The sequence below is a fragment of the Pongo abelii genome, chromosome 11, assembly GCF_028885655.2.
Source record: "Pongo abelii isolate AG06213 chromosome 11, NHGRI_mPonAbe1-v2.0_pri, whole genome shotgun sequence".
Taxonomy (NCBI): Eukaryota; Metazoa; Chordata; class Mammalia; order Primates; family Hominidae; genus Pongo; species Pongo abelii.
In genome coordinates, this window is record NC_071996.2 from 46508145 (window position 1) to 46525114 (window position 16970).

General features: G+C 35.4%; 1 protein-coding gene across 1 annotated transcript in view; it reads right to left on the minus strand.

The window, feature by feature from the left end:
* Positions 1-16970, minus strand: part of GTDC1 (glycosyltransferase like domain containing 1) — a gene marked incomplete at its 5' end in the record, with an annotated part of 284050 nt that overhangs the window by 194468 nt on the left and 72612 nt on the right.

The following is a 16970-nucleotide window of genomic DNA, read 5'->3' on the forward strand; positions in this document are numbered from 1 at the left end:
GCAAGAAAAGCTCTATCTGAAGGACAAATGGAACAAAGATAAGGCTGACTGGGGTATACTTTGCTTGCCAGTTTCATTACACTTTCCTTCTTTATGCAACCAACTACTGAAATTCAATGTATGAGCAGGAATGGCACATGTTCATGTTATGACATAAACTCTTTTGATTTATGCAATAGACTTATCTAGTATGGTCTTTTTCTCTTGGCATGTTTTCTTACCCTCCCCTCACTTGTAAAGTATCTTACAATACCTGTATTTTTAAAAACATCTTTTCTTCTCCATTACTGGACTGCTAATGGTACCAGATGCATCATCTGTAAAATCCCTTAATAAAGCACAAATATAAAAATTTTATGAAAGGCTGATTCCTTATCTTTAAGGGAAAAAGGGAAACTGAAAGCTTGCCTATCCATGTTTATAAATGAAAAAAGTGTCAATTTACTCTCTAATTCCACATACATTTACTAAATGCCTACTATGTGCCAGGGTCTAACCAGGAAGAACAGAAAAGATGAACAAGACAGCTCAGCAGGATAAATGCTGCCTGTAATAGAGACATACACAAAACATTAGAGAAACAAACAGAAAGCAATACTAATTGTCTGGGACAACCTGGAAATGTTTCCCTAATAAGGTGCCTATTACATACGGACACAAAAGAGGGACAAAGTACAGGACTTGAGCAGCTGAGGACATTTAGATGGCACAATTTTGATAGAATGCCACCTTTATAACATAATGTAACATCATTTGACCTTTATGGCTTTAATTCCCATTCTAAAAAATCAGGTTCAAGAAGGTTAAGGGTTTTTCTAGGATCACACTGGTAGAAAGTTGCAAAGCAGAGAGACTGCTGGTCTTCTAAGAGCTCAAACTGCTTTTCATTACACCACAGATATGAATTGGTTGCGGAACACTTATATTGCAAGTGCTTTTTTCCGTACTTAATAAATACAAAATATCATCCTTGTTATTACCATGATTACAACTATTATAAATCCTCCCTTGCTGACAAGCCAAATGGCTAACTTCAGGTGTTTATATGATCTGCCGCACTAGCCTTTCACATAAGAAGAATGATTACTCAATAAGTGCATATATCACAAGTAGGAATTCAAGTGTCTTCTTCACAGGCTAAAAGAGGCACACAAGACCAAAAGCCAGCAATCCCTCTTCAAACCTACATTGCTATATTAATGTTATAATTTATCTCTTTAAGGTAAAAAAAAAAAAAATCTTACCAAGGAGATGCACTTATTTTTTAAACCTGTCTGTCTATACCCAAATAAAAAAAAATTATGACCAAACAATGCCCCATTTTGTCCAAACATATTCCCCACACCACTACCACATATAAGCCTCTCTAAAACTTACATTGAAAATTCTGAAACATGAAGATATTTGTTTACCGAAAAATCTGATCTTTAGCAGAGGAAACAACAAAATATTAATTTCAAACAATATTTTCCTTAAAAGGGAATACATGGCAACTTGTAGGTCTAGTTATTGCGTAATCCTCCTCTCCTATTCTTTCTTACTATGCCCTTCCCTGGCCATACATACTATTGCAAGCAATGACGCCCATTCTTAACCATTATCACTTGGGCAAGCATAATGTTTTTCACACACAAGGCAGAAAAATGCATTAAAAGTAGCCTTCATATGAGTTATTAATTACAAAAAATATACCTTTTATGATGGGGAAATCTGGTAGAAACCAATTTAACCAAGTGATCAAACTTACTATGACCAATAATGGGACAAAGTGATATTATGTATTTCCAAATGTGATACATTGAGAAAGATACAAATCATCAGTATAGTATTCCTGCCAAAAATGCCTAATCTGAATTTGGTAAGGAATAACCAGACAAATATTCTGCAAAAATAATTCGCTGGATCTCCAAAAATGTCATGTCATAAAAGAAAAAAAATCTCGATTAAAGGAAATAAAGACTCAAAACAAAATCCAGTATATGATCCTTCATCGGATACTGGAAGGGAAAAGAACACCTATTAAGGACATTATTAGGACAATAGGAAAAATTTGAATATGGGCTAAATATAAGACTGCAAGTTTTTGTCAATCTTTAATTTCTTAAATACAATAATTTTATTGCAGTTATGTAGGAGAATATTCTTCTTGTTAGGAGATTCATGTCAAATTATTTAGATGTGAAATGCCATGATGTCTGCAATAAATTATTAAATAGTTCAGCCAAAATGCTACTACTAATAATAAATATTAATATATATACAGAGAGAGAAAAATAAAAAATGTGCAAACACATTAACAATTGATTAATCTATGTGAACAGGTGTGTAGTAATTCATAGATTCAGGGGAGGGGGAGAGTCTATTAAAAAGATTTCATGGAGCAAGGCATTGTCCTACTGCAAATTTTGGGTAAGTTATACATTTATAAAACTATACATTTGAAGTAACAGGCATTAAATGGCAGTAAGTAGAAGAAAAAAATTCTATATTCCATAAACAATAAACCCATCATATCCATATTTCTAGCCATATTCCAACTGTTAATTTCTACATGAGGATTATCCTCAGGGTGGACCATCTATAGCTTATGTTTAACCAATAGGAGCCCTTCACTCTATTTCTACCACATGTCCCCCTACCCACCAGCTTATCCATAACCAAAGAATCCAACCTGAAAGTTGAGCCTTCCAAAGAAAACCTCCCAAATAAAAGAAGGCAATATATTCATATGAAAAACAACAATAATTTTCATAATATTCCCCATTTGAGACTGCCCATGCCAACACTTCTTTCAGTTTGTTTAATCATTAAAAGAAAATTCACTGTATTTGTATAACTAATCTTGAAATAGCCCTCACTGGTTTTAAATAGTGGAAATTATCTCCATCATTTCTCTTTGCTTTTCTTGCTCGTAAAATGGTAAAGTGGTCAATAAGCAATTTCTCAAATATTTAGCTCAACAACACCCAAAAAGAAGTAATGAATATGCCCACAAAAGGAATGCAGGTGATCCATAGGCAATTTTTACTCTGCTCCCTACTATCAATTTTTAAAAGTTGATAATAATACAATGAATGACATCACTTGATCAGCAGCTAATCCCTGGGCTACCAATGCTCATCTTGCCTCAGGTATTATTTAAGCAATAAATCCTAACAAGGTGCACTTTATCATCCCACAGTGTGTCTCTAGCAGGAAACGACACAAGGTGATAGCAAAAACCACTAGGAACAAGATAATTCCTGACAGCTGCTGCTTGAGCACAAGTTAAATTGAACAGTTTATCTCAGCATGAAGATGTTATAAGGTTTTATGTTTAATATTTTTAAATTAACATAAAACCCAGAGAAAGCAGTTGAGCAATCTTTCACAAACATGACATACTACAATCACTGTATAAGCTGGATTAGTACTTATTACCATGCTACTACAGAATTAAGCTGTTTTTAGACCACCAAAGAGCTTTAAATTGCAACTTTTGTCTCTGTAAGAGAAACCTATATTTAAAATGTCTGCTAAATTCAAATTAACAGCTACATCATTAGCTTACCATTTCACCAAAAGTACAAGTAAGCTGCTACTATAATCGTCTAACCAAAACGGCTCTATGCTGCAAGCACATTAACACCATTCCATGTATTTGGGAATAGGACCTGTACACATGTTTCTATTGTTTCCAATACATGTTGTATCTACATTTCAAGTCATATATGTTTAAAGAATCCAAAACAGTTAAACACAATGAAATTTGAGATTAAAGATTTTATTCTTTTCTGCTCAGTTTAAATAAATCAGTTGTTTGCCTTTTACCCTGTTTACTTAATATGTAAAAAGAAAAGCTGAAATATACCTAAGGGCAGTAGTAGTGTGACCATTTCCATCAAGATGCACACTTTTATATCTCAAATGGTACAGAAGGGAAGTGAAATGAGTAACAGAAGGCAAGCATTCAATATTCCAGCCACTGCCCATACATTTTAGTAATGATTCTTCATGGGCTAGGTCATCTCACTCTTGCCCCATGAAATCTTTTCAGTAGGCCCCTCTCCTCTCCTGAAGCTATTTATGACATAATGAGATAGTATATACAATTTAACACAGATACCAGTTTGGGCTATGTTACCACTCATACACAATTTCTTGCATGGCTTCAGGAGGCCTTTGACAAAAGAGTAAATTCTTCCAGCTGTGTCACTTTGCTCAATACCTAAACTCCTGGTCTAGATTCATGTTGCTAAGACTCATTACCTAAGCCTTGGTTCTTTTGTTCCCTCTCATGCACTCCTGTTCCTTGATATCTACTCTCTAGGATCCTAGATCCTGTATTTTCTGTGATGCAGTATTTTCTATGATGATGAAAATGTTCTATATCTGTACTGTCCACATATGACTAGCTACATATGGCTATCGAGCACTTGAAATGTAGCTAGTACTCCTGAGGAACTAACTTTTAAATTTAATTTGATTAAATTTAAATTTAAATCGACTAGCCATATGTGGTTAGTGGCTACTGTATTGGAAAGCACAGTTCTGGATGAACCAGCTTTCCCTAACCTGACACCCATGATTCCTGAATACAATTACCTGCTTAACTGATTTTCCTGAACAGACCCTTGACCCGCCTGTGATAACCTAATTTCCATGTTCCTCCTGCCTAGATGAATTTCACCTACCCAGCTCTCCAATTCTGGAATGGCATTATTTTTTCTTTTCCTTCTGAGAATCAGAAAATACGCATTCACTACAGAAAATGTTTTAAGCACAAAAAATACAAATAAAGTGAATATCACCCATAACTATTCCAATGAGAGATAGCTACTATTTGCATTTCGGTGCTCTAAGCATGTGCTGAGCACCTATTATTTGCAAGGCACTACGCTAAATTACAGACATAAAATGGAAAACAAAGTAGCTGAGGCAAGAAGAAAAATGACAGGTTGAGGAACTGAATGAAGACCAAGGAGGTTGGAGCCAATGGGAGAGTGGCCAAAAATAAGGGTGAAGATTCAAAGGTAAGACATGAAAATAATTTTGGTTTTGTGGTAAGAACAATAGGAACAGATGGAAGGATTTTAAGTAGGGAAGTGACAAAATCTTATACGTACATTAGGTATATTTTATTTCATTCTTTCCACTTTGTAACAGAAATACATTATTGCATAGTTTCATTTCTTGCTTTTAACACCATGTTGTTTTACCATGTTAAAAATTATTTCTAAAAGATATGATTTTTTATTACACTTCATGATATGGTAAGTCATAATATCTCCAACTAGGGCATGATTTTTATACTCATGTCCATAAAGTTTTGAAATCTTCTTTGTATTAATCTCTTATATTACTTTTGTCTATGTAATTCATGCATTTTTAAACGACTTTTTAATACCAGAAAACTTTACTCTGACTACCATATGGAAAGCAGACTGCAAGGAGTCATGAGTGGAAGAAGACAGCAAGAAGAAAAAAAATGACACTGTCTTGGGCTAAGATGCTAATATTGTGAGAGTGTTACCAAGTGGCCTGACTGGGTGTACTGATAACTGTCAGGGTTTGCTGATAAAACTGGATACGAGAAGTGAAAGAGAGGACAGCTATTGCTTTCTTCCCTTTATCACTTCCAAAGCACCTTGACAGAGTTTTAATTACAACAGAAGCTCAATGATACGTACACACATACATGAAAATTACTCCCAAGCATTTCAAAAGTCTTTGGTTTCAACATATTTTTTAATTCATAAAACTTGTGTAGAGAGATAACTGAGTTCTAATATTCATTAATCATCAATATACAAAATTCATTTTAACACAATTTGCTTTAGTTGTCAGCTACTTAATCTTAATTGGACCATTTCTACTGCATGTTTAAATGCTATGGATATTCAAAAACTTTCAAGAACACTGCCTAACAAAATGTTTCCCTTTGCTGAAACAATTAAAAATACAAGATGGAAGTCTTATCTAAAGGAAAAGGAAACGCAGTCATTTAATCTCCCAGGTTCTTGTGGTGGTAGTTTACAGGCTGTTTATAAATAGAGTATCCAGTTTCCCAAAAGCTGTCTCATCATGTGGCATCAATCGGGCAGTTTTACTTTTTTCCATCATGTAATTTTCCTTTCCTGTGCTTATCACGATGGCCAGGAGAGCACTGTATACAAAAAAGCACTGTATACAGAACACCTGTCAAGAAGGTAGGGAATCAAAGACTGTAGGCACAACCTGCCACTGAGCAGTATCTCCAACATAAGGCTGTTTTCTTAACATCTATCCTTGCTGCAATCATCAGCACTCTGAACTGTCTTATGGATGTTTAAGGAAACAAATTCCATAATGCCTATTGAGCTTCTTCAGCTAAAGGTGTCACTTAAATTCAGGTGTCTCTTAAATTATTCCTGCAAACGCTGAGTCTTTTAACTCTTGGTATCTGGCACAGTGCCTAATCCATAAAAGACACTTTTAATTATGTTTCTAACAAGAAAGGAAGAGACAAGAAGAGAGGGTGAGCCTACTATTTTAAAAAATCTATAAATACATTGAAATTTTTATTGCATACATTTAAACATTTTTTCATGTACGTGTTTACTTCTTTTGGGACTGGAGTTCATTATTAAGAGTATTCTTACAAGGTCCAAGGTAATATGAACCAGAACATTTGTAGATGTATCTGTTTTTAGACATTCTATCAATAAGTCAACAAATCAGAACACTGTAAAATCTTTTGACTTGGCAATTTAAGAAGTATAAGATATCACTCCGTTCTAAAAGAACTGACAATATAATTGGTGAAATAAGCCGTAAATACAGGAAACATTAAATAACAATAAAAAAGATAAGTAACTGCTCTCTCCTGCACAAGAAATGTCACAAAGCAGTGTGAGATTGATTACGAATGAAGGCAGAGGCACTAAGTGCTATGGCCATTCAGAGGAAGAAAAGAGAACTAAGAGCAGTGAAAAACCAGGAAGTCTCAGAATTATCAGGGGTGGCAGAAGAGGCCCAGGTCCTGAGTTCTCGGGACTAAAAGGATCAGTGCTATTTGAATTAGTCAGAGAGGGCTAGCAGTTAGCGTTTGGAAAAAAATGAATAATCAGATAAAACTGGAACGTTGATCTTCCTCAGACCCAGAAGTATCTAGATGCAGGATAAGAAGTTTGTACTTTATCTTTCAGCAATTTGGTGACTCACTGCATGTCCATTATTATACTAACAATCTTTTATTTTTTCTTATTCTTAATTAACTCAGTTTTTAATGCTTATTGGCCAAGAAAAAGATGGTTGTAAAGTGAGAAGATAAAGAAACAAATAAAGTACCACTATAAATCACTATTACTCTCAAAATAAGGAAGATTACTCTAAATATAACCAAATACAGAAGATATAAAACCAGTTCCTTTAGGCCGGGCGTGGTAGCTCACACCTGTAATCCCAGCACTTTGGGAGGCTGAGGCGGGTGGATCACGAGGTCAGGAGATCGAGACCATCTTGGCTAACACGGTGAAACCCTGTCTCTACTAAAAATATGAAAAAAATTGCCAGGCGTGGTGGCAGGTGCCTGTAATTCCAGTTACTCGGGAAGTTGAGGCAGGAGAATGGCGTGAATCCACGAGGCAGAGCTTGCAGTGAGCCGAGATCGCACCACTGCACTCCAGCCTGGGCGACAGAGCAAGACTCCGTCTCAAAGAAACAAAAACAAAAACAAAACAGTTCATTTAAATCCATGGCTTTCCATGATCACATTTTGATAATGGAATCCTTTAATCACCATAATATTGTAATGTTGATGGTAATATTTTAAAGGAAGATAGAAAACCATGTATCGTGCAAGGTTCTCTACACACATCACTACCACCACCCTAAGAGATATGTCTTATTATCCTCATTTTACTGGTTAAGAAATTAAAGCACAAGAGGTTTGGTTAAATGCTGAGACAACAGCAGTTACTAAGAGGTAAAGATGAGTTTCAAATTCAAGTTGATCTGGGCCTAAAGCCTCTACTTTTTCACTTACTCCACACTGATTTTGAATCATCTTAAGAATAGTATGTGACTCAGTGTTTTTGTGTTAATTGTACTTATTAGAATCTGTGTTGGAAATACAAAAGAATATAAGTGGTATAAAGAAGAACTATACAAAAGTGAACCGTTTTATTTCATCCCTTTATCCATCACATATTTACTGAGTGGCCAGACTGCTCTGGCTATACAAATTGTGGAGAGGTAATGACCATCAATAAAGGCTTTCCTAAGGAGATGCACTCTAGGAAGCATCCTAAATAACATGCAGGAGTGAGCCTCCTGGAATAACAAGGAGGAGGTCAGGGCACTGGAATAGAGAGAGTGGCTAACATTAAGGGTGATGAAAGAAATGTCTGGCTTGGTTATTAAAAGTAAAAGGCTAAAGGTTTCTAGCTTACATAATCAGATAGTGATGGTGTAATACTCCTTAATGCAAGAGAAAAAAAATCCTGGTTTGGAGGAGAAATAAAGAGACATGTTTTACAAATACTGAATATAAGCAGAGTGCCCAGTTGGTAACTGAAGATTACAGATAATAGGGTAATGAGAGGAAATACATTGGAGAGTTGATTTAAATAAAGAACTTGCCTGGTCACCAAATATGTTTGTTAAAAATGTGGGATCTAGTCTGTTATATAATTTTACATAACTATTCTGTGTGGTTCTCCAATATTTAATATATTACCATGTTTCTTCCCACTAAAGTATACATTCCTTGATAAAATAAATTAGATCTGCTGTTCTTTTCTTTAGTATCCTATAGTTTCCCTAACTTGGCAGCTATCACTCTGGATTTTAAAGTTCCATTAGGACAGGTCCTACATCTGTCTTGTTCCCCATCCTAGCCACGTGCTTAATAAATATTTTCAAATAAGTGAATGAATAAATGGAGTGAATGGATCATTCATTCCCTCAACGACTGTGAGAAAATAAAACTGGTTAACTTTCCATTTACACAGAAGTGTTCAATACGATATTCACTCCTACCATTAAAACAAGCTGGGAAGCATCCACGCCCACGGGTGCTTACATTCCCCATGCCCCATGGATGTGAGCACCCAACACAATTCTAAGATGTGTTATTTGATGTCATTTTTTATTGAGCTCATTAGTTTTTCCTGGGGTCCCTAATAGTATTTCAGGCACTATTCTCTGCTTCACCATCGTAAAGTATTCAAGACAGGATCCAAAGAAAAGGAACTCAAGAGGAAAGGTAGATGTCAACCTGGTACAAAGATCAGGAATGTACAATATCTTGATAATAATTTTTGTCATCTTCAGAGATTTATGATCATTAGCCTTGAAGAAGTAAGTCAATTAACATGCAAAGAGCATCTAACTTGCTGAGTGTGCTAGGAACACTTCATGTGGTGTTTTATCACCATAAACTAATATAATTGGTATGTGAAATATTTATAATTCATCTCATGATTAATCTATCGTACAAGACTATTCCTTAAAAGCAGCATATCATTTTTGCCCTTTATTTCATGCCACTCATGAGTCTCTGGAGTTCCTTTCTAAATACTATAAAGTTTGAAGACTGGAGACCCAAGGTAATGGATGTAAGTCCTATCATCACTGCAATCCGACCCTATCAGTGTAGTCTAAAATTATACACATTTAAAGACATACTGACCAGTCAAGCCAGAGCACTATCCACAAGTAGATTCAGAAAACTCTCTTGAGGCACAAGCCTGAGAAACAAACCACAGGTAAGTACAGAGTAGCTTTTGGACAGTATCATGATTTAGGCTTGAATATCATGACACTGTAATAATTAATCATGACAATAACAATAATAATATCTGCTTCTTGACAACTAAGCTGTTCCTGACAACCATGAAAAAAAAAAAGTATTTTGTGCCCAAATAACAAATAAGCTAACCAGGAAAAATATAGGGACTTGCTATTTTTACTGAGTCCTATCTACTGATAAAACCAACAAAATAAAATATATCCTAAATATTCAGTCTTTCAGTAATCAGTAATAACATCTAATTTTTTTGGTGCTTATGAGTATTTGCTTCAAGTTTGCTTCCCAGTTTGCTTTACTCTATTGAGTTGTTTTATCATTTGATTTGTTATGCTTCTCATAGAAATTATGTCTGTGTTTTGATTATTCCTCCAATGTTTGTTTTGGCAAGTTCACGACAGTTCTTTGAAATCCTCCTTAAATCTGGTGCTTAATATACCATTTGGAGAAATACCTCCCCACAAATAACTTAGTATCCCCAATGTTTTGCTATTTAATTACAAGGGCACCAGTGAATAATTAATTATAAACATCAAAACCAGCAAAATGTACTATGTACAGTAGGCATTCAAGAAATGTTTGAGAAAGAGTGAAATGTTTAATAATGTTGTACATCGGCAACAGAAAAAGAATTCAAAGGTGAGTCTCAGGACTGAGTCCTGGTCCTTTACACACTTATTTTAAAGATAAGATTTTTCACAAACACTGATTTGCTAAATCCTGTGTGTGAGAATTCTCATTTTAATATTAATTACCCCATATATCACAGAGGGGAAACACTTACAAGCTACTTTTTTAAAGATCAAATAGAATAAAACAAAAACTAAAAATTCTGTACACAGCTAAATTTCACAACAAAAACACTGTTTTTAAAAAAAAAAAAAATGCTTCCCTTGATCACAACTGCCCTCTTTAAGTTATATATTAGATTATCTAAAATGAAGTACTGGAGTCATTCAACACAACCTACATTACATGGTAACTTTCTGAGACACACTTCTCTTGGTCTCACCTAGCATGAAACATGATATGTGGGACTCATCTAACACTACAGAAAGAAGGAACTTAAAATTTCCTAGGCCACACTTCTTTACCAGGTGATTGAAGAGCAGAAAACGAGGTCATGTGCCCCACATTAGCCAGTAAGAGGCAAAAATAGAACCAGTGTGAAATCAGTAATAAAAAGAAAGTCACAGTTGCTGCTTGTGAGCCTGGCCTCATGATCCCAATAGTAAAAGCAACTTCTTCAAGTTAGACATTTCAATGAAAATGCTCTCTAGTTACATGCGGGAAAGTTTACTCACCAAGAAAAAAAGTTTGGAAAACTTTATTTACAGTGTTTTTTTATTTTCTGTTTCATCCCTTCTCTCCACACAATGTAGACAAAGTACTTGAACTTTTGGTATAAATATGCAGTAGAGACTAATACAGATATCCACCTGACTCTTAATGATATCTGAATTTTCTATTGCCTACATTTGAGGGTCACGTGTCTGAGGGTCACATATCTGAAGATCACATGTCATAGAGCACATAATGGCAGTCAAAAGCCTCTCTCAGCCATAAAAGACATTTACACATAGGCCATGGAATGGAGGCTTCCCTTCTGACTCAGAGCTGTCCCTTCTTCCTTTTTCTCTGCTTGTACATAACAATGGTCTAGAAATGCCAAGAAATACATAGAATGCCATGAGCGAAGTGAGAAAAGAACCTCAGACATGGCCCAGGAAAGCCAGAAAACAGGCTTTAGAAAAGGAGAAAACACTTGCGATGGCTATTAAAAGATGAGCAGAATGTCCAATTATTTTTGTGTTGAAGGCAGGGATTGGAAAGGGAAGAGATTATGGAGTTTCTATTCATACTGAACAGGAAAGGTAAATACTTGAGACCACAAATATCCACATTCTATTCAATTAAGCAAATATTTAACATATAAACATATATGTATAACACATATATAACAACATGTATGTATGGTATACATATATGATATCTATATGGTATCTATATAGTACATGCAAGATTCTGTCTCGTTGATAAGGAGTAAAAAAATAAACTAGATGGCATCCCACTCCTTATCTTTGCATTTTGGCAGCTGAAATATAGATAAATGTCTGATGTTCTATGAGAGTCAAATATCTAATATTTCAAATGTGGAAATATCACCATGTTTGTTTAATCCCCATATTTATACACACTGCTATTATTACTCCTTTTTAGATGATGCCAACTCATTGTAAATGAATTTCATGATAAATTCCTCCCTTACTAGGTTCCCAAAGTTAAATACACTCAGATGGGACATTCTAGTAACTTTTTTATAACAACTCCTTGTCTTGAAAAACACTTTCAAAGAAATGTTAGTATTTTACCACTCCATAGGAATCAGTAACAAGGCGAGATTCTCCCAAGAATATTCCAACAGTCCTTGAAAAACTAAGACTGTCACAAAACCTGAGCATCTGGCAACTCTGCCACCATGAAGTATCCATATGGAAGAGACCAAAATGTGTCAAAGTACCCAAAACGATTTTGGATAGTGTAGAAGATAGAATAAATAATTCAGTATCGTCAACACTTTCAACAGCAGGTAGTGGATATGCTACCTGCTTCTATAATGTGCCAGAATGTAACATAAGTGTGTGAGGCTGTGTGTGGATGTGTGTGTGAGAGAGAAAGGCAGAGAGAATATCAGCACACATGAGGCTAAAAACTATTTTTATACAGAAATATTCCTAGGTAGTTCTCTTTGTAGGGACATCAGATCTTTACAAGCTTAGGTTTATTGATATACAGAAGGAAAAAAATTGAGCCAATGAAAACTTATTTTTAAGATAAACATTGCAACAGATACATTACTTTAGAGTCAATGAAAAAAGCCTGCATTAACAACATTATGGTTGAAATTGTATGTGCAAAAAAAAGTCAGAAAATCCAAAATTATGGTTCCCTCAGCAACTATAACTGTGTCCTCATGCATATATAGATATTTTGCATTACTGTAATGATGATACATTTCAGCATTAATATCAGTTTATGCAATGTGACTGAATTAGGATTCTTCTGGGAACTATAATTTTGAATTTCTGGACTTTTTTGAATGTAAAATCTTAACCATAAAATTACATTAATATAGGGTGGGGTTTTTGCATTTTACTTTCTGGCATTTAAAATAACAATAAAGAGTGAATGGCTGACAACATTAAAGTAGCAAAAGATTGGTTGATTTGCAATAATACAAAAAGGATTTGATACAGAGCTTAATGCCTTAAAATAGGGATGCACAAACTGCAAATAATAAAAAATAATCCCTTTGAAGATTAATCAAGACAAGAACAGGTGAGACATCTTCCTAGGAGTAAGTAAATTTACTTGTTCTATAAAATTTTAGTTTCTGATTGGAAGGTACTTTAATTTAACTATATTTTAACATGGATATAAATAAAAATGCCTGAAATAATTCTTTCGACACATATTCCTGCATGTTATCAAGAAAAAAAATAGTGTTAAAACGGTCCCCCATATTTTCAATAGTGTAAAGCTGGTTGGGAGCCACTTTTCCTTCTTGTACTTGCAACATGGTAGGACATAAACTATAAGATGAAACTGCATTACTGTCACCAACCACTTTCTCATCATGGGGCCGAGGCTGATTCAAATATGGTTCACAAATGGAAAGAAACAGATACACAATCATCAAGTTCAACTAAAGAAACAGTTAAGTGTATTTTATGCCATTACTTAGGTATTATACAAGCATGGAATAGCTGAGATGAAGTAAAGAACAGTGAGATAGTGAGTTCAGAAGAGAAGAGCCATAATCACACGTGTTTGGGGAATATTACAAATACTTTCATGGAGGTGGCGTTTTCAATAGGCCAGACTGGATCTGTAGTTTTTCAACAAAGACAAGACAGTCTAGACAGAGAGCCTACAGAAAGATCCAGAAATAAAAGTGGTCAATACTCAATTTGAAAACAAAAAGGTTGGCTGAAGGGGTTGGCTCATAAAAAAGTTGTAATAAGAAAAGCTGCAAATGCAGATTAAGTATATATTGTAGAGGACCTTGAATGCAAGGCTTAAAAGTGGGCCAATGTGCACACAGTGTGGGGATGCTGAAGTTTCAGGCTATATTTTCTTAGGAGTAGAGAAACAAAAGGCAAAAATAACAAAACAAAAACAAAAAAATAAAAATTCCATAACAGTAGAAGTAAAGACTAAAGAAAAAGGGACCAGTTATGAGATGATTAGAACAATACAGACAAGTTGCAAAGAAAGTCTGAAGAAATGTGGTAACATTTCTCCTCTAAAGGAGGAGAAGGGACTGAAAATGTACCTTCAAGATTTTGAAATGTAATGACTACTGGAAAGATCATGCCATCATAAAAATATAAAATCAAGGATAGTGTCTCATGCAAGAAAAAAGAGTGACTGAACACTATTTAGTAAATCTTAAGTTTAAGGTGTCAGGGTCTGTACAAACAAGCATTTCCTACAAAAATGTTGAGATATGGTCCTAAAGTTACTGATTACAGCAATAAAAATAATATTACCCTTTATACTTATATAAGCTTGTACCTTTCACTGTCTTTTTATCCTTCTAGTGTTGGTAACTACATCAGTTGTACAAATGAGAAAACTGAGGCTCAGAAAGGATGACTTATCAAATCTCACATGAGTATTACATGGCAAAGTGAGACTGGAGACAGATTTTGGAACTTTTGGTACAGAAGTCACTTTGAAGTTGTAAGATTATCAAGAAAATGTGGAAAGAAAACATAGTAACTTGTGCGCAGAACCAGAGGGAAAACCTAAGACTGTAAAGCAGTGATTATTCAATACCTCAGTAGATGACCAAGATGCCTAGCAAAGCATTACAGGGCCTGGCAGTCAACAGGTATTCAATGAATAGCTGTCACATCAACAGTTAGAGGGGAGACAGCACCAAATCATATCTTTCTATCTGTGATGGACAGAGGAAATAGCTCTCAGACTAATTTAAGGCAGCCACTTTCTCAAATGAATTCTTACACATAATTGGTATGTAAAATACACAAAAACACCCTTGAGTAAAGCAGGAGTAGATGGTCTGGAAATTCACCTAACTCAACCTTTTTTCACTTCCTTTGACAACATGTCCTTTGTATATATTAATATATAGAAATCCCAGAGACAACTCCACGCAACCCATGAAAATGCTGGAAATCCTCTATGTTAGTCATTCATAAGAGTGATAATAATTTGGGACATCTCAGTACAGCACGAAAGAATAGGTAACATTTGGTCTGAAGAGATCATACTGAAATCGAGTACCAGCCTGTCTACACTTGATGGTTAAACAGACACTCCATTGTCATGTTCTACTAGCTGGGATCCTTCATTACTTCTTTCTTGGATTTATTTATGACCAAAAGCTTCCTATGATTATGACTCATATCATCAGCTCACTTGGACATCACAACTGTATACAATGGAAATGGTATATTTAATTGAGTCAATTCCCTGTGGCTGTCTTGTTCCAGTACCCTGTTGCAGAACCTCCCCACCCACTTACATCTTGTAAGAAACTGGCCATGCCACATTATTCCACATAGAAGCCAGAGAGAAAAAGAACTGCATAATGTCAGAAGGTTAAAATTAAATGTGAATGCCCAAATTTGATATCTTAGCAGAAAGAAGTTTTGTGATCTAATCATGTTACTGATAGGACCAGTTACATGTATAACTAGGGAGGAAAGGATATGAATGTCCCTACAGTTGAAAAAAACAAAAGAATGATTGAGTCCTTTTTAACAGTAGACTTGACAATGTTGTTCCATTTTAATATAAATTGTAAATGAAAAATCCAGTACAAATGGAGAGTGAAAACAGTAATCATGATTTTAAAATCCAGCCCAAGTAGTAAAAAACAGTAATCACTATAAGATTTTATTATGGCAATACCTGTGTACAAATATGAAGAAATATGTAAAGAAAATCACAGGCTAATTCTTGGATAATTTATTCAAGGAGTAAGTTATGAAAATTCATCAATAAGTAGAATAAATGGGGTAAGGCAAAGACAGCTTACCATAGATTCTATTTATGCAACTCCAGTTTTAATTTAGTTTGCATTGATGGATTCTTATTTCATGTGTTACAGTCATATTAAACCTAGACACAACATGCATTGCATCTCAAGTTTTCATAGTACAAAGACATTTGGACGTGGCATAGACAGTTGCTCCTTTTGCTTCAAGTGATAAACAGTTCAGCTGTAAAAAGGATCTGAATAGACCTAACAAAAATCAGTGAGTGAATTTAGAAGAGTAACTACATGCATTAAAATTTTTATTTTGCTCTCCTGATTTTTACACGGTAATTTGCCTTCAGGAGAAACCATGCTGACACTGTCCTGGGTGTTTTCAGGCCTTTGCAAATGAGGCTGAGACCTGGTTCCAGGATCGAATATACTTCAAAGGAAACAGTACCACCTACAACACCTGTCATCAAAAAAGACAGCGGGCCAATAAAAAAACCTAGGTCAAAAGAGCATAACTTGGGCAAGATGCTGGTTAAATTCAATGAATAAAGCAGAAGAGTAAAGATTTCAAGGAGAAGTCTCGTTCAGAATTTAGGAGGTGACTGGAAAATCTTGTACAGATGTCAAGCTTGACTGGGATTATGCATCGGATAGAACTGGCAGGAACTAAGGAAGAGGTATCAAAGCCCCAGAAGGTGCCTATAGAATAAAGCAGAATATATCAGGGGAAAAAAACAAAGAGAAAAAAATCTGGCCAAGTCAGCTAAAGGTGGCAGTTGAAAGGTGAGGAGAGATAAGGGAAAGAGCAGCAAAGTAAAGGCCTAGGGCTGATCTCATGGCAACTGGCAACAAGAGAGACCTGGGGGTGAATGGTCAGCTGGAAGAACGCAAGAGCCCAAACAGCTGTGCAGACGAATCCCAGGTCTTGGATGGATAAAACTATAAGTCACATCAGTGAGCAGGTGTGCATCTGAAGCTAAGGATGTGTCTATCAGCTGACTCAGGTAAGAATGGCTCAGGTACTGTGCAAGACTGAGCTTGCAGATAGGGGGCATCAGTGGACCTGACTGTGCCCAGCTAGGGAAAGCCAAAGGCACAGAAACAAAAAGACGGTGAAGAGACAGCAGTAAATAGAATAACACAAAACTGTTTCTGAATTACAATATGTGTACTTGGTAG